Source organism: Anabrus simplex, chromosome 4 (genome assembly GCF_040414725.1).
Source record: "Anabrus simplex isolate iqAnaSimp1 chromosome 4, ASM4041472v1, whole genome shotgun sequence".
NCBI lineage: Eukaryota > Metazoa > Arthropoda > Insecta > Orthoptera > Tettigoniidae > Anabrus > Anabrus simplex.
In genome coordinates, this window is record NC_090268.1 from 406,072,587 (window position 1) to 406,092,946 (window position 20,360).

General features: G+C 39.3%; 1 protein-coding gene across 2 annotated transcripts in view; it reads right to left on the bottom strand.

Annotated features, from left to right (window-relative positions):
• Eps-15 (Epidermal growth factor receptor pathway substrate clone 15) overlaps nucleotides 1-20,360 on the bottom strand; it is a 555,588-nt gene that overhangs the window by 493,660 nt on the left and 41,568 nt on the right. The window lies entirely within an intron of this gene.

A 20,360-nucleotide genomic window follows, 5' to 3' on the forward strand; every position in this document is an offset into this window, starting at 1 on the left:
GGAGATACGATTTAGATGAAGAGAAATGTTCCTTCCAACATTAAAATTTCTCCATTATCAGTTAAAATAATGGAGTTGTCAGCAGTCTTCAATGACCCCAATGAAGATCGAATTGGACCATATATCTCCTTTATGCCAGCATAGAATTTTTGCAGGTCACGGGCATCAGATAGTCTTTGCAGTTCTTCAGCTTTTTGTTGCCATCAGTTATTCTTAATCTCCCTAATTTGTGCCTGATATTTTCCTTTAAGTTCCAAGAAATGAGATTTCTTCACATTGGAAGACGGATCTTGAAGATAGGATACGTGGGCATTGATCAGACATTTAATTTCAATATTTTCATTATTATTATTATTATTATTATTAGTATTATTATTATTATTATTATTAAAGCGTCTTTATTGTGGCGAAGTTAGGGCTCCCGGCCCTTTCTTACACTTAACCACTTCATGTATATACAATGTAATTTTTACATAAAATTTAAACATATGAAATTTTTACAACCTAAAGTATAACTAAAGCAACTAAAGTATCACCTACTAAACTAAGGTGAGTAAAGTATAACTAAATTATATACAGGAACACATTGCAATAAACAACCATATTCACTGTAATACATTGAATCCAATCAATACGGAATATGAAACTTATAAATAATAAAACCATATTCACTCTCATTCATGCATCCTATTCACACTCAAGAAAGACTGGAAGTGCTTAAAAGATGACGCTGGCAAAGGATTTTAAATTTTGTCTTAGATTTAGCTTCTCTGATGTCATTGGGGAGTTCATTCCACCAGCTCGTGGCGGTGATCGTGAACGATCTGTTGTAGGTTGCGGGTCGATGCACAGGAATTTCTAGCGTACAGCCTGACCAAGTATTGAACAGGTGAAGAGAGAAGTAAGTCTCGTCTTTTTTTCCTCACAAAACCAATTGTTCCCTCAGCTGACTCAGTGATGACCTTCTGAAGCGTGACCCATTCCTGATTTGTACTATCACTGCTGACTGGATGACTAGGCAGTTTGTTTGAGATTGCATTTCTGTGATCTGTAGCAATGGATTCAATTTGAAGTTTAGAAGTATCAAATTTCTCTCTGGGTAGGTTGACGATGGATCTTTTTGGTTTGTGACAGAGTGAAATTCTCAACCGGCAAAAAAGAAGCTTATGATCTGTCCAGCAGTCATCTACGTTTCTTGCAGTCCTTGTAACAAGGACATCTTTTTTATCGCATTGCCTGGTGATGATATAATCAAGGATGTGCCAGTGTTTTGAGCAAGGATGCATCCAAGCGATGCATCGATGAAGCGATTAGGCAGGTGGAACTGAATATTAGTAATAAAGAGTTCATGTTCAGCACACAAACCAAGGAGCAGTAGACCATTGGCATTACAGTTGCCAAGTCCATGTTTTCCCATCACATTGCCCCATAATTGGTGATCTTTACCAACTCTGGCGTTGAAATCGCCAAGTAGTAAGAGTTTGTCTCGTGGTGGTACTTTGGTGATAGTAGTGCTGAGCACGTTGTAGAATTGGTCTTTAGCTTCTACATCAGCATCCAAGGTGGGAGCATATGCAGAGATGAGTGTCACAGATTTGGCTCCAGAGAGTGGGATACAGAGAGTCATAATTCTTTCACTGACTGCGGTTGGAGTTAGCTGATGATCATTCACTAATGTGGTCTTCACAGCGAATCCCACACCATGAATGCAGTATTCTCGCTCATCTTTTCCCTCCCAGAAGATTTTGTAGCCTGAGCTGAACTCTGTAAGTTCACCTTCGCTGGACAGTCTGGTTTCACTTAAGGCAACAATATCAATATTCATTAGTCCAAGCTCATGGGTGACAAGTACTGTTCTTCTCTCAGGTCTGTTATTGTCTTTCAAATCAAGTAGGGTGAAACATTCCAGGTTCCTATAATCAAAGTTTTGGTAATCTTTGTTTTTCGACCACATAACGGGTGACCCGCTGGGTGCGGCCCCCCAGCTGGCTGAGAGTGTCACTACTGACGTTTAGCTCACATTTTCTAGGGCCTTCCCCATTTAGGGTGGGCAGCGGTGACCCTAAATAGGCCTGCCCAAACACAGATGCAGGACCGAATTCCTGACTAGTCACGAGGTCTCAGAAAGACGACCATCACACATCAGCTGCCAACATGCAGGTCCGAACTAGAGGCTTCCAGTTTCACCCGAAAACCTGCCTCCACCATCCTTATCCCATTGCTGTTGGACTTGAGTTGAAGGGAGTGACAGCAGGAAAAAGTGCCACAGACAGGATTTTGGTTAAGGTGGATCGCAGCTTGCAAGGAAGTGACTCGCACACAATCATCTCGGAATTATACCCTGCGGCACAAACGAAATGCGACATGCAGGTTCTAGTACCACGACTGCAACGGACTGCCGCAGACTCGAAATACCATTGAGTTGCTCCTTCACAGCCAGTCCGTCTGGCATGACCTCAACTGTTTCCTCGACCGATGATAACCACAAACAGGAGGGTCCTCCGCCCATTTTGCCGTTAGTCCAAAGACACAGATGATGGGTTCCAGTGTCATTTCCTCCACTGAGGGGACCATCACCCCACCCAAAAGGGCTCATCCGCCTGAAGCCGTTGGCCCCTATGGAGGATCAAGTTATTTACCGCCGCTCAACACTTGGCGTTAGCTGTTTTTACAGCTGGTTGCCAAGCCAGCTAACCCTCCTCCTTTCCCATTCCAGACTTGGGACTGGACAATGGTAGAGGTAGTTATATTGTAAAATTCATTTGAACTCCATGTTGTTAAGGGAGACAAAAAAAAAACCTCATAAAATAGGCAAAATGTTGAAGTAGTCGAAGGACCAGATACAGCTCAGTTTCGGCCCCTCACTGCAAGAAACAATACTCTTTCATCTCACAGGGAGTCTGCAAAACATATTTTAAGGCCCTAAAATAAATAGTTTCCAAAAATGTTTGTTTGTCCAACCCTTGTCCCGTTTTGCTAAGGGGTCGGGTATGAGATGAAATGAATCTGTTGTGGCGGGTTTTTATAACAGGATGCCCTTCCTGACGTCAACCTCATCAGAGGAGTTAATGAGATGAAATGAATGATGTGATGTATGATAGTAGGAAGGGAGAGAGTGAAACCCAGTGCCGGCACATACCCTACTCCTGTCGAATAGCACCAAGGGGTCTGTTCAATGCTTAACGTCCCCATCCAACGGACGAATCATCATCAACAGCGTATTATGCCCTCATTCCACATGAGCACTGCGGAGAGTTTAGGAATTGAATCCAGGCTTTCGGCACCCAATCTAGTGATTAGAAATTGTATACCATCACCTCCCCTACCCTGCCAGCCAACATTATGATGGTGAAAATTTTTTCTATCAATGGGACTCGAACCAGCTAACCACGGTGTCAAACCGTTTATACTTCAGCACCTTGACGATCATGGCCTCCAGGTAGACCAAACAGTTTCCAAGATATTTCCATAAAACTCCCTACTCTTGAAAACTGATCAAGAAACAAACAGTAGTAACCATGGTAATGCCAGCTCAAGATGTCCTATTCAACTTTCCCTCTACCTCTGTACGAGACGGTGCCTGAAAGTGTATTTTATGGTGCTATGTCTTGACATCCTCAAAAAAAACACAATTTTAAGTTTTTAAGGTCTGCTGTGATATCTTACTTTACAGCTGAACTTTGCTCTATTATACAACCTAGCAATTCATTCTAGGAAAATTAACCACAATTGAATGAATAAGTATGGAGTGATTGCTTTCAGGTGCGAATTACTTGCTTCAATCGTATGTACCACAGTTTTGCATTCTTCTTCATTTCTTAATTCTAAAACGATGCCTTTACTACACATTTTCTTGAATATTTATTTCAACCTGTAGAGATTTCATTCCAGTCTTACAATGCAGCAACTGGGAAGTCGTCTCTGAATCTTTCACCTCAGCGTCATTAGGGGAAATCACAACTACATGCTTAGTAGTAGAAACTGTTGCCGGTTTGTTAAGATTGTACTAAATTAGCATAACAAAGCTTGTGATGACTGTACAAAGGCCCTAGAAAAATTTCTGAAAGTATCGGGGATTAATATGGAAAATCTGGGTTTCTCTCATGGTCAATTTTATGTAGGTTATTCAAGAGTTGGAATTCTGAGGAATTTATACTTTTACGCTCTTAATAGTGTGACATTTATCCTATGTTTATTCTATGGCACAAGATTAATGATTTTGCAATTAGAAAAAATTAACGAAGTTAATAAGTTAAAAATAGTTACCACACTGCAGAAAAACCTGCTGGGATATTAATGAACATGATACATTGCAGGCGGTGCCTGCAGGAAATTACTAGAAATTCTAATATGATGACATTATTTAACTACACACGGGAACACCCGGTTTGATATGATACATAAAGAAGCGTCCAGAATGGTGCAAGATAATGCCACAATTGTTTTTTGGGATATTAGGCTGTGTAGATAATATATTTTTGAAGTGTTGAGGTTTCAGCTACACTTTTACACAAGAAGAGCCAAGTAAGAGGAAGGAATTCCTTCCTTACTTCCCAGCGATTACACAGTAAGGTTTTATAAAGTGCCATAACATCAAAACCTCCTTTACAACTATGAAGAAAATAGCTCAGCAATTACAGTCATCTAAGGAGCTTTGGAACCGTATATGCAGCGCAGTCAAATACCATACTCCCGATTCGTGAGGGAAGAATTATCTCAATTACACCAAATGCAGCATTAACACCAGGCTTAAGGAACACTGTCATCTCATACAACCTGGAAAATTTGTGGTAGTGGAACATGCTCTCTTTCCTCAATCTTTGAAATATAGGAAACCACAGCTCTGACTACCACCACCTGTCAGTATCATTCTCATCTCTACCAAGAAGCTATAGAGATAATGAAGAAAGACAACTGTTTCAACAGGAAAGAAGAGGGCCTACAGATTAGTATAGTTTGGAGACCATTACTCACTGCCAGACTGAAATTTGAAACCACTGAGAAACACTGGGCAGTCTTAAGTAACAATACGAGAGAGAGAGAATATGAAGTGGCGCTACCATCTAGCCTTCACATACTTTGTCTTTCATTTTATCCTTTACTAGCTGATGTACCCGTGCTTCGCTACGGGATTCTCAGAAAGACTGACTTTGTGGTTTTCCTAACCTGAAATCAACATAGGTCATTACAAAAACGTAAGTATGAATGTAGCGATTAAAAGCAATGCTATCATATAAAATACTCGATCAAATGGAAAACCGCACGTTTTATCACATTTAACGAACAGTGCTGCGGTTAGATTGCAGTGCCAATCTAATAGTCCAAAGTTCCAGAGCTGGGATGACCAGGCCGCAGATTGCCATGAACACTCATCTGCCATTATTCCGCTAAATATGCACACTGTTCATTCCAATCAGTGCCTCAGAGTAGGGATTGAATAACCCGAATGCTATAATGATCCAGTGTGTTACGTACCAGTAGTATCAGAAAATTTATAAACCAGGGGAATGGCATGCTCAAGAAGAAAGTTATCTAACTCCCCAGCTACTTCCCATCAGTATTCAGACAGGCTGTTACACTCTGTACGACTGGGCGAGTTGACCGTGTGGTTAGCGGTGCGCAGCTGTGAGCTTGCATCCGAGAGATAGTGGATTCGAACCCCATTGTCGGCAGCGCTGAAGATGGTACGGTATTCCGTGGTTTCCCACTTTCACACCAGTCAAATGCTCGGCCTGTACCTTAATTAAGGCCTAAGGCACTCCTAGCCCTTTCCTATCCCATCGTCGCCATAAAATCTATGTCGCTGCAACGTAAATCAAATAAAAAATACTCTGTACGCAGCAGTAATCCTATCTACCGGAGATGAGGGGCAACAGAAGACACAAAGCACATCACGACAAACAATGGTCAATGTAATGTCATTGTTGATCAACGTTATGAGCTTTCTACATTGTAGGCGTACACATTTAGTTTTCTTTCGACTCTGATTTGTAAAATATTTTATACCGTAAACTGTAGTTTCTTATTCTCCGACTTTACATACCGATTTTCATTAAATACTATTTACCCATTTTCTTGTTACTCGGCGCTGATATGGACTTAGTAAAAAAAAATCCAAATTCATGAATATGTTTGTGATCATAGCCAGTACGGTAACAATGTGTAAGATGAATAATAGGAAATTTAATACTATATAACCTTAGTTAGTTAGCATTAATCGATTATACGTCTAATAAGAAATATTTGAGAATTACATTTTAGGCCTTCCCCTAAACTACCATTTCACTCAGCGTGAGTAAAATGATTTATAGCCTAGATTGTAGAGCCTCATCCCCCGACTTCACATACCGATTTTCATTAGACCACTAATAACATAAATAGTTGAGAATTCAATTTTAGGCCTTCCCCTAAACTACCATTTCACTCAGCGCGAGTAAAATGATTTATAGCCTAGATTGTAGAGGCTCATCCCCCGACTTCACATACCGATTTTCATTAAACTCTCTTCAACCGTTTTCTCGTGATGCGTGTACATACATACATACAGACAGACAGAAATTACGGAAAAGTAAAAAGTGCATTTTCTTGTTACTATGGACATGACCGATACAGAAATACCATTATTTTCAAATTATGAGCAATGTACAGACAAAACTCTTATTTTATATATATAGACAAGAGAGACAGCAGTATGCCTACACAGCCTAATATCCCAAAAATCAATCTAAACTTGTCGAATGACATTGGTTGTGAAAGCCTGCATCACAAATATCACAATACACTTAAAGGCAAACTGAACTGATCTACTTGATGGGGCTCTTCTTTTCTTGATCAGCAAAAACACAGGATTTCACCCTAAATTCCCAAATATCTTTTCATTTTTGGGGTCTATCGGATGAAGATATTTCGACAGAAAATCGTACCACCTCTCAGACATACAACTACAAACCATACTTAAACAATATTGCACTGGGCGAGTTAGCCGTGTGGTTAGCAGCGGGCAGCTGTGAGCTCGCATTTGGGAGATAGTGGGTTTGAACCCCACTGTCGGCAGCCCTGAAGATGGTTTTCCGTGGTTTCCCACTTTCACACCAGGAAAATGCTGGGGCTGTACCTCAATTAAGGCCATGGCCACTTCCCATTGCTAGGCCTTTCCTGTCCAATCGTCGCCATAAGACCAATCTGTGTCGGTGTGATGTAAAGCAACTAGCAAAAAAAACAATATTGCACTGAATAATTTTGCAAGAAAAATATTCTAATATTCTAATATATCCACTTATAATAGGATATGTACAAAACCCTTCATATATTCAGGCATTATGTGAAAAAAATTGCCACTAATCATGTCCTCAGAATACTGAAATTCAGTGGCACCAGATGAAAGATTATGTACAGGCCCATAATCCAAAAAATAATTAAATGAAGGATTGAAACCGACGTGGTTCGTCCAAGTAGGCTTAATCACGTAACAGAAACAGTACTTGAATGAGAATCTACCATCCTATGCAATGCATTTCAATTTCCTTCAGGTTCATCATCTGAGCCAACTGTTTCCACATCACTTTCATCATTCTCACCTTAAATTTCAAACTCATCAGTGTATTCATCAACATACTGATCTAATTCGTGATTTGTGACAAATATCCTCTTCACTCAATTGCTTATATGGAGGCATGTTGCCGCAATGTTTTTACATTCAGTCAGCTGTCAGTTTTGTCTAACAAGGAAAGTATCAGGTAAGACAGAGGGAAACATATAGAAACTTTTTTCACACAATCGTTGTACAGTAAGAAGATAACGTGCGGAGAATCAGCCTCCAGATTTAACCACAAGGATCCAAAATGGTACCTCGAATCCTGGTACGCAAGTATGATGGGTGGCGCAGCTGGCCATCCCTGAACCAGTTCGAATTTGTGGTGTGGCGGGCCCGTATGTGCATGCAGTCTCTTGACCCGCTCTGCAACTGCATTGTTTCACTCACTTGACTGTCACTCACGAAAGTGTAGCAGAAATGACTGGTATAAATGGCATGACATACATACATAATCATTATAGACTGTTATGCCTTTCAGCGTTCAGTCTGTAAGCCTCTGTGAATCTACTAAACATCGCCACAATCCTCAATTTGCAACTAGTGTTGTGGCCTCATTTAGTCCGACTCGTTGGCTGAATGGTCAGCGTACAGGCCTTCGGTTCAGAGGGTCCCGGGTTCGATTCCCGGCCGGGTCGGGGATTTTAATCGCTTCTGATTAATTCTTCTGGCTCGCGGACTGGGTGTATATGTCCGTCCCAACACTCTCCTCATCATATTCAGACAACATACTACACTACCAACCAACACAGAAACTCGCAATAGTGCTTACATCCCTCCATAGAGGGTTGGCGTCGGGAAGGGCATCCTGCAGTAAAACAGGGCCAAATCCCCATTTGCGACACAGTTCGCACCCGCGACCCCACAGGTGTGGGAAAAGCAGCAGGAAAAGAAAGAAAGAAAAGTTGTGGCCTCATTTAGTTCCATACCTCTTATTATTATTATTATTATTATTATTATTATTATTATTATTATTATTATTATCTTTAAATCTTTAGAAACCGAGTCTAACCATCGTCGCCTTGGTCTACCTCTACTTCTCTTACCCTCCATAGCAGAGTCCATTATTCTCCTAGGTAACTTATCCTCCTCCATTCGCCTCACATGACCCCACCACCGAAGCCGCTTTATGTGTACAGCTTCATCCATCCAGTTCGTTCCTAAATTAGTCTTTATCTCCTCATTCCAAGTACCCTCCTGCCATTGTTCCCACCTGTTTGTACCAGCAATCATTCTTGCTACTTTCATGTCTGTTACTTCTAACTTATGAATAAGATATCCTGAGTCCACCCAGCTTTCGCTCCCGTATAGCAAAGTTGGTCTGAAAACAGACCGATGTAAAGATAGTTTCATCTGGGAGCTGACTTCCTTCTTACAGAATACTGTTGATCGCAACTGCGAGCTCACTGCATTAGCTTTACTACACCTTGATTCAATCTCACTTACTATATTACCATCCTGGGAGAACACACAACCTAAATACTAGAAATGATCGACCTGTTCTAGCTTTGTATCACCAATCTGACATTCAATTCTGTTGAATTTCTTACCTACTGACATCAATTTAGTCTTCGAGAGGCTAATTTTCATATCATATTCATTGCACCTATTTTCAAGGTTTGAAGATATTAGACTGCAGGCTTTCGGCACAATCTGCCATTAATACCAAGTCATCAGCATAGGCCAGACTGCTTACTACATTTCCACCTAACTGAATCCCTCCCTGCCTTTTTATACCTTTCAGTAGATCCATGTAAACTATGAACAGCAAAGGTGAAAGATTACAGCCTTGTCTAACCCCTGTAAGTACCCTGAACCAAGAACTCATTCTACCATCAATTCCACCGAAGCCCAATTGTCAACATAAATGCCTTTGATTGATTTTAACAATCTACCTTTAATTACATAGTCCCCCAGTACAGTGAAAATCTTTTCTCTCAGTACCCTGTCATATGCTTTCTCTAGATCTACGAAACAAACACAACTGCCTATTCCTCTCGTAGCATTTTTCAATTATCTGGCGCATACTGAAAATCTGATCCTGACAGCCTCTCTGTGGTCTGAAACCACAGTGCTTTTCATCCAACTTCCTCTCAACGACTGATCGCACCCTCCCTTCCAAAACGCCAGTGAATACTTTGCCTGGTATACTAATCAATGAGATACCTCAATAGTTGTTGCAATCGTTCCTGTTTTCTTGCTTATAGATAGGTGCAATTACTGCTTTTGTCCAATCTGAAGGTACTTTACCAACACTCCATGCTAATCTTACTACTCTATGAAGCCATTTCATCCCTGCCTTCCCACTATACTTCACCATTTCAGGTCTTTTCCTCCTCCTCATGAGCTTGGCTGTTCGCAACACAACCAGGATGATTTCCTTTTACATTGAGAAGATGTTCAAAATATTCCCTCCACCTCTCCAGTGATTCCCTGGGATCACCTGAATTACTCAAAACACTTCATTTCCTTTTTCCCTCCCTTCCTAAGATTCTTTATTACTGTCCAGAAAGGTTTCCCTGCTGCTTGACCTAGCCTTTCCAGGTTATTAACAAAATCTTCCCATGACTTCTTTTTGGATTCAACAACTATTTGTTTCACTCTGCTTCTTTCATTTACGTACAAATCCCTGTCTGCCTCGGCCCTTGTTTGGAGCCATTTCTGATAAGCCTTCTTTTTAAGTTTACAAGCTGCTCTCACTTCATCATTCCACCAAGATGTTCGCCTTTTCCCATCTTTACACACAGTTGTTCCTAGGCATTACCTTGCTGTTTTTACTACAGCATCCCTGTATGCCACCCATTCACTTTCTATATCCTGAACCTGCTTACTGCCTACTGTTTGAAACTTCTCACTAATCATATCCTTATACTTCTGTCTAATTTCCTCGTCCTGGAGATTTTCTACCCTTATTCGTTTGCAGACAGATTTCACTTTCTCTACCCTAGGCCTAGAGATACTTAGTTCACTACAGATCAGATAGTTGTCTGTATCATCGAAAAATCCCCGGAAAACTTGTACATTCCTAACAGATTTCCTGAATTCGAAGTCAGTTAAGATATAGTCCATAATGGATCTGGTATCCCTAGCCTCCCATGTGTAGCTCTGAATAGCCTTATGCTTGAAGAATGTATTTGTAACTGCTAAACCCATACTAGCACAGAAGTCCAGCAAACGCTTCCCATTCCCATTAGCCTCCACATCTTCCCCACATTTAGCAATCGCCCTTTTGTATCATTCAGTTCTATTCCCAACTCTCGCACTGAAATCGCCCATTAGCACTATTCTATCCTTGCTGTTAACCCTGACGACGATGTCACTCAATGCTTCATAAAACTTGTCAACTTCATCCTCATCTGCACCCTCACATGGTGAATACACGGAGACAATTCTAGTCCTAATTCCTCCAAGTACAAATCTACCCACATCATTCGCTCATTTACGTGCCTAACAGGAACTATCTTGCGTGCAATGGTATTCCTGATAAAGAGCCCGACCCCAGATTCTGCCCTTCCCTTTCTAACACCCGTCAAGTACACTTTATGATCTCCTATCTCTTCCTCGTTATCTCCCCTTACCCGAATATCACTTACTCCTACCACATCCAGATTCATCCTCTCTGCAGACTCAGCCAGTTCTACTTTCTTTCTTCCATAAGCCCCATTAATATTGATAGCTCCCCCATCGAATTCCATTTCGTTCGCCAAGTTGTTTACCAGGAATCCCTCGCCTGTCAACTGGGAGTGGGGCTCCGTTACTCCCATAGGTCCAAGGCTTGCTTAAAATGTTCTGAGCTCAGTAAATTCATGAAGCAGGATGCTACCCTACTTGCACATAGTCCAAGTGAGGATCTCTCCTCTAACGGGTTATGGACCGCCGGTGAATTGTATAGTCCTAGCCGCCTGAGCACAAGGAGAGCCACAATTCAGAATATGTCTGAGATGCCCACTCCCATTCCATAGCAACTGGTATCCCGACTCTCAGGACCACTTACTAGGCCACTCAGCCATTGCCCATGGTTCACTATCTAGGACGTGACTACAGTAACCTACACCATGAACCATATAAATTGAATGACAACACAAAATTTTTTACACTAATCTCAACAAATTAGAACTTTATTGTCGCACTGTTCTTCACACGTTTCTTTTTTCTTCTCCAAACAATATTTACCAGGCACTACAAACTCGGGAGGCTGCTCTCTTGTGTAATTCGTTGCAAACCATGAATAATTTATCATATCCCAAAATCATGGAGATAACTGAAAATGAATGAAAGAGTGCAGTTTAAGGAATGTGTCTCTGTGGTGAACCTCAACTTTATCATCGTTACGAGAAGTTTGAACTTTTGTTAATCTGTAAACTCTGTGAAACTAAAGTAGCAGCTGAGAAACGATTCAGTGCAATAACATATTGTATGCGAGAAACATAAGTAAACTGGAAAATACTAACAAACAGAAAAAAGTGCAACTACTACTTTCTCAGAGAATAAGGGAAAAAGTAGATACACCCTAAAATAAACTTTTGGATAAGTAACAGGAAAGGATTGTCTTAAACTATTGGACTAATACTCTCAAAATGCCATGCAACATCTTGGCGGTTTGAGTAGTTTCCGGTAGCTGTCCTGGCACAATCCGCTGCAGTCATCCAGACTGTAGTGAGAATGAAACTCTTGCTCATGTGTTAGGATACTGCCGCAAGGGAAAATTTTAGGCGAAATTTACGAAGACAGCGATTAACAAAACGGATTATCAACAGATAGAAAGTGTATGGATGAAAATGTAACTGCTCTGAGGAATCTTACAGGCAGCAGTGTTAGTGACTCTGATGATGGTGGAATAGCCACATGGACCACAATTAAAATTAATAAAATTATGTATAGGTTCCACCTTTTCAATACACATAAACGTAGTAATGTAAGGTTACATCACTAGATGATCATAAACTGTACCGGTTTCGACCCCAAATTCCGGGTCATCATCAGCCAATCACTTATAAACAAAAACTTAAAACAATGCACTGATAAATAACCAGTAATGTAGAAGATACTAGTTTTTTCACCAGACGTAAGTTCGTGTGGAGCAGTATAACACATGTAACTGTAGCACTAAGTTTTAAGTTTTTAAAATCTTGAAGAAAAGAATAAATAGCTCTAGGATCAGTATTGTAATCGTATGCTTGATGTATGAAAATGCAGATGATTAGTCTTCTAATGCAGAACAGCTGACATTAAAAAAACAAATGTGAAGAGAGATAAATAAAAAAAGTGCAGTATTAGAACTGGGGGGCTGAAGGGGTAGTATGTGGTCCTGTGGGTTCACTTCTTGCTGGTGGAAGTGCACTAATAAAGCACAGGAACTGCCATTTATTCCTACCAAGTCCGATACATGTATATCCACGCCATGGCCCCTGGGCTAAGTCATGTAAGGGCGAAAAAGCGAGTTCCCAACACTTCAAAAGTGGGGACCCACCAGCTAAGGGAGACAACCCCAAAAGAAAACATCAGCCCTCCAGGATTGCTGAGGGTTGGCGTTGGGCTGACAACCTAATCTGTAAAAAACTCTTGTTACGAAATCTGAAGAAATAGCCGGCCTGACATTTTTACGATGACCTCGCAAACGTGTAAAGGACTTGAGAATTGGTTCGTGGAATGTTTTAACTCTTTACCAAGCTGGAAACCTAAGAAAGTTGTTCGATCAGCTGGATGAGTATCGACTAGGTATTACTGCTATACAAGAAGTGAGATGGATTGGTGAAGGAGTGATACAGAGAAAAAAAATCACGTGGCATTCTATAGCTGCCACATGAAGGATCACATGTTTGGTACTGGTTTTATTGTCAATAAGCAGATTAAACACCTCATCATGGATTTTCGGGCAAAATCGCACAGATTGTGTAGACTTAGAATAAGAGGGAAGTTCTTCAATTACAGTCTTATCTGTGCTCATGCTCCAACTGAAGAGAAGAGCGACAAAGATAAAGATTCATTTTACGATGAACTGGATGAAATTTATGAGTGCCCAAGAGCAGACTGTAAAACAATCTTCGGGAATTTGAATGCAAAGATAGGAAACTAAGACAAATACAAACCTTGTATTGGAAAATATAGCTTACATGATATTTCTAATGATAATGGAATCAGACTTATCCATTTTGCATCCTCAAGAAATATGGTAGTGGGAAGTACTACTTTTAATCATAAGGACACACATAAAATGACATGGAAGTCTCCAGATGGAAGTACTTTTAACCAAACTGACCACCTCCTAATAGATGCAAGACACTTCTCTAACTTGATGGATGGATGTTAGAAGTTATAGGGGGGCCAATATTGACTGTGACCACTACCTTGTGGTAGCAACTATTAGAAGCCGAATATCTAATGCAAGAAAGATACATGGATCCAATGCAAGAAAGTCCTCAGCTGAAGGAGCCCGAAACTGCTCTGATATGCTAGCTTCTTAGTGAGGCCCTGGCCGATTTGCCTAATAGTGAGAGTATTGACGAAATCTGGAAGTATCTTAAAGACGCACTATTAAAAACCACAAATGAAGCTTTAGGAAGGGAAGAGAAAGTTTGGCACAACAATTGGTTTGATGAAGAGTGTGCACGAGCAACTACTTTAAGTAAAATGAAGCATACAAGAGAATGTAACAGAGGAACCACACCCAAAAAGCAGTGGAAGAGTACAGAACTTTCAGAAGAGAAGAGATTGCACAAGAAGAAAAAAAGAGACTGTATGAGAGGAAAGAATTAGAAGAAATGGAACAGTTGAAAGGGATGAATGATGTGAGAGCTTTCTATCAGAAGTTAAATAAAAGTCGTAAGGATTTCCAGCCTAGAACAAGTTTGTGTAGAGATAAAGATGGCATAATACTGGGCAGTGAGGAAGCAATACTAGAATGATGGGCACAATATTTTGATGAACTGCTGAATGAAAGTCCAAGTGATAACCAAGTAACCTTACCTCCTGTAAATACAAGAAAATCAGACATAGAAGTACAGATACCTAATATTGAGGAAGTTGAGCTTGGCATTAAGAAGTTAGAGAATAACTAAGCCCCAGGAATGGATTTAATACAATCAGAGCTTGTGAAAAATGCTGGAAAAGAAAACTAAACTAGTGGCCAAGATATGGGTAGCTGAAACAATCCCTGATGAATGAAACGTAGGTATCATCTGCCCAATAAATAAAAAAGGTGATATCATGATGTGTTCTAACTATAGAGGTATCAGCTTATTATCCATTGCTTATAAAATATTTTCCAATATTCTCTTTAGCATATTGGTGCCTTACGTGGAAAATGCGGTTGGTGACTATCAATGCGGATTTCGCCAAGGAAGATCTACTATTGATCAGATCTTCACAATTCGCCAGATACTTGAAGAAAGTAAAGAATTTGTAACTGATACACACCATCTCTTCACTGACTTCAGATCAGCCTATGACAGCATTGATAGAAGTAATCTCTATTGTAACGGTTCAAATCCCGTTACAAGATGATATCTGTATTTTATTATTTTTATTATTTTATCTTTGGTATTATTATTATTGTTGTATTATTATTATTATTATTATTATTATTATTATTATTATGACCATATTATTATTATTTTATCTGTGAGATTACTATTATTATATTATCATTCTTATTCAATTCAATTCTGCAATGCTTGTTGCTTGCGTGATTGTAGTTAAATGTATGTATATATATATATATATATATATATATATATACACACACGTGTGTGTAGATTAATACTAAATACATGTACAGTAAAGAGTTGCTGTATGTCAGATGTGGATGTGACATTGTTACATTGTGCAATACTGCTGGAGTAAATGCAGAGTCATTGCTACGTCACGGCTACGTCATCGTGAGCATTTAGCGATGAACTCAGTTTCTTTGAGTTTCCTAGGGAGCTACGGGCTATTTCACCATTGTAGGTAACACTTGTCGCGAGGTGGGAGTAGATAATAGTTATTTCTGGAGATTACGTAGGTGCGTCAACCTAACATCAAATCAAATCAAATCAAAATCTCTTTATTTGCAAATGAGGTGTCTACCTCGGTGGCAAATGGTACACTAAAATACATTATTGTCAAGCACTAAATTTTAAATTAACAACAGAAGAATTTTTTTTTTCTACAATACAATAATATACAATTTATGCTAACAATTTTTTTTCTATTAAACAAACAGATCATCCTTAATAAATTTATACTGTTTACAAAATTCTACTTATAATATCTCCTGTACTACTTACAAACATAGTAAGCTCATATACGGTATGTGGAATTACTTCAAATAATACTATGCAACTGGTATAAGATTAAAATTTACATTACATTTATTTACTTTTTTTTTACCCATTTTGGAACCTAAATAGCATAACAACCTGCTGCGTCTTAACCAGAGTCCCCTTTTGCCACCACTTTTCAGAGTTCCTGAAGGGCCTTCACAGCTACCGTAGCGGTCCCAGGGCCCTCAAAATCCCCACTGTACTTCACCCCTACAGGCAGTCCCCTACTTTGGCTGTCCAAACTCCATGGACCAGGGGATGGAATTAATTTTTTTTTATCATACATTTTTTATTTACAATAGCCTGCACTGTTCGAATGCCCTCTAACATTTCATTTATTTTCCCTGTTGCTGTTTATTCTCTACTTGAATACCTGTACAGATTTTGGAAAAGGATCAAACACTACCCCTGGTAAACTGTTCCACTCCTTCACGCCCTTCCCAATGAACGAAAATTTACCCCAGTCGCTTCTGCTAAAATTCCTTCTAATTTTATACTTGTGGTCAGTTCTGCCAATATAATTATTTTCCAACTAAAGCCTCTCACGGATTTCTCCCCAAGCTTCTTCTCCTGTATAGGCTCAATATAATCCTATAAGTCTAGTTTTCTCCCTTCTCTTACTTAAAGTTTCCCACCCAAGTTCCTCTAACATTTCTGATACACTACTGTTTCTCCTGAAATCCCCTGTTACAAATCTTGCTGCTTTCCTCTGCACACTATCTATTTCTTTTATTAGGTATTCTTGGTGAGAATCCCAAACACTGTTTGCATATTCCAATAATGGACGAACCATACTTAAGTAACTTTTTTCTTTTAATTCTTTGTTGCATCCTTTAAGTAGCCTCATTATTACATGTAATGATCTGTATGCTTTCCCAACAATGTCATCAACATGACCCTTCCAGTGCAAATTACTGTCAAATCTCACACCTAAGTATTTGCACTTGCCATCTTTTGGGATAACTACCTCATCCAAAGTAAATACAAATTCAGTTTTAAAGCTCCTGTTTGTAAATGTTGTAACAGTTGATTTGCCTCCATTAACCTTCATATTATTTTCTTCAACCCACTGTTGGATACTTTCAAGGTCCCTTTGTAATTCTGAACAATCCTCAATGTTATTTATTTCCCTATAAACAATTATATCATCTGCATACAATCTTATTTTTGATGTTATATTGTTCCCTAAATCATTTGTGTATATTAAGAAAAGTAACGGACCGATTATACTACCCTGTGCGATTCCCTTCAAAACTTTCTCTTCCTGTGATATATTATTTCCTACTTTGACTTTCTGAACCCTTGAATTTAGAAGTGTTCTTATCCAACGTATAACCCTTACCTCCAATCCTATTCCCTCCAATTTCTTTAATAATATTCCATGTTCCACTCTATCAAAGGCTTTGGAAAGATCTATGGCTATGCAATCTAACTGGCCTGCTGAATCCAACTGATCTGATATGTCCTGCTGAAATCCCACCAGTTGTGCCTCACAACAAAATTTCTTTCTAAATCCATACTGGCTCCTCATGAACCAATTTTTATCATCACATATCCCTCTGATGTACTTTGATATTAAACTCTCCAGTATTTTACAAACTATACTGGTCAGGCTGATTGGTCTGTAGTTCTCTGGTTTCCTTTTATCACCCTTTCCTTTATAAATTGGTATTATTATAGATTCCTTCCATTCTTTTGGTATTACACTATTATTTATGACATAGTCAAAGAGAAATTTTAAATAAGGCACTATGTACCACCCCATTGTTTTTAATACATCCCCAGTAATTTGATCACTTCCTGCTGCTTTTCCTTGCTGAAGCAGTTGGATTTCTCTGAAAATATCTTCATTTGTGAATGAGAAGCTTCTTGTTTCCCTACGTGCCTCTCCCTCTCTATCTTCTGTTACTGTTTCCAACTCCTGACAATCTTCTACTGAATCTCTGAATTCTCTACTAAATAGATTTGCTTTCTCAGTATCTGTTGAATAGTGTTCACCCCCTTCTCCCACCATTGTAGGAATTTGGATTCCATTTCCTTTTTGACTCCTAATATATGAGTACATCTTTTTCCATTTCCCTTTGTGGTCATTACCCTCTTGATGTATGCCATTCATATATTTCTCTTTTGCTTCCTTTTTCACTCTATTCAGTTCCCTCATTAGCTGTTTTCTAGTTTCTCTATTCTCCCTACCCTCTTTGATTTTCCTGTTTACTATTCTACATTTTCTTTTTAATTTCCTTATTTCCCTTGTATAATAAACAGGGTCTGAGGTCATTTTACCCTTCTTAACAGGTACAAATCTCTTCTCTCCTTCCCAAATGATTCCTTTAAATTTAGCCCAAAGTGTATCCACATTACTCCCTTCACTTATCCAACAACTGAATTGTGATTTAAGGTAAGTCCCAAATTCATCAACTTTAGTTTTTCTGTACAATTTCTTGTCTTGTGTAACCCTTTTATTAAGCCTTTTTGGTACGAGTCCTACATCCATTATTACAGCCTTATGGTCTCCTATTCCTTCAATTACCTCAGTTTTATCAAAAATTTTCCAAGGTTTAACCAAGAATACATCTAGTAAGTTATTGAGAAGAGTTGGTTCTTGTACTACTTGTGTAAATCCTCCCTCCCAAATTAACTTATTTGCTAGTTTCTGTTCATGGGCTTCACTTGCAGCTCCTTTCCATTCAACTTCAGGCAAATTTAGATCTCCCCCAATTATTACCATATCATTATTATTGTTTTTACAAGTATAATCTATTATTTTTTCAAAGATTTCCATGTCTCTTTCCTCTCTTCCAGGCCTGTATGTTCCTATAATTCCCACCTCCTTCATATTATCACAAACTAATTTTATCCCTAATATTTCATCCCTTTCATCGGTAAACCATTCATGTGAACAGTAAGTTTCCTTCACCAGAATAAACACCCCCAGCCACCCTTTTTATCTCCTCAGTCTCTATGATAGACTGTATACCCTTCTGGAAATACTTCTCTATTACTCACCCCTTCTCTCAACCATGATTCTACTCCTATCACCACATCAGTCTCATAAGATTCCATCAATGTACTGAATTTTATTTCTTTATTTACTACACTCTGACAGTTTACCAAGAGCAATCTCAGACCCCCTTCCTCCCTAAAACTTGACTGTTGTAATTGGGTAACATTTGACTCATGAGTTGAGAATGTCCCTGGAACCCAGATCTTTGTACATAGATCTTGATTTAAGGATCTGGGTTTTCTGGCAAGTTTCCCTGTATATGCCAATTTAGTGGTATGGGTTTTCTTAAGTGCATATTAGTTTGCAAATCTCTGTTGATAATTGTAGCAATTTGTCTACAGAGAGTTGCTTTTCCATTACCATTCAGATGTAACCCATGCCTAGTGAACATTTGCCTGCCAAGACCTAAAGTACCTACTACATAAACATTTCTAAAACTCTTACTTAATCTCTTGATTTTTATATTTACATCATGTACAGCTTTGTTCACACATGAGTCTTCTATAAGGTCATACCTGGGTGGCACATTAACTACAATTACTTTTGAATCAGGTAGTTTCAATATCTTACCTCTGAGGGTCGTAATTAGTTCCTCACCTTCATTTGCAGCAATGTCATTTGTACCACTCACAATCACCACGTAGTTGTCCTTCTCTAACACAGGATCACAACTTGAAAGGACGTCTTCAGTTTTGGCACCTGGTTTTATTAGTCCTAAAACCTCAGTTTCTGGATTATGCAGCTCATCCTTGATGCCTTCTGCCATACCTCGCCCTTGACTGTCTGCGTAGAGATGAATTTTTGGCGATCTTGACTTCCGGATTGTTTTCTTCTTCTGTAGGTTACCTCCACTGGATTTAAAATTATTCGGAAAACTTGATGTGTCTTCTTCTGGAACTTGTTGCAATGACTGAAATCTATTTTGGCACTGCAAAGAGTTTTTTTCCCGGTTTTAAGTTGTACGTAGATTCTCCCATATGTTTAACATTAGGCCTAAAATGGCTACGCGTCACTTCCGTCCACATCTATATAAGGTGGCTGTATCTTGTAGCGTCAGTCATTCTATTGGAAGGAGAGGCGACAGTTGGTCGGAGTGTGAACGAGATGGAGTGGCCTCAGTCAGTCAACGGGAGACATTAGTTAAACGGAAGGTGAAGAGAGAAGAAGCAAAGTGGATGGTGAACAGTGATGGAGTCATAGAAGGTTTCACTTGCAATGAAGTCATACCATACAGATTTACCAACGAGTCATATGGTATGGAAAAGAAGCAGTCACATGGATACATCACCAAATTAGGCGTGACACATCTACAGTAAACACCAGATCTAAGGAATACGTCGTAATTACAATCAAAGTGTTGAAGGTACAGTCTAGTGAACCAGTGAGGGATATATTTCGTATAAATTGTTAAATGTCTGGTCAAGAAGAATTCAAATTCATGCCTAGTTTCTTTCAGTGGCAA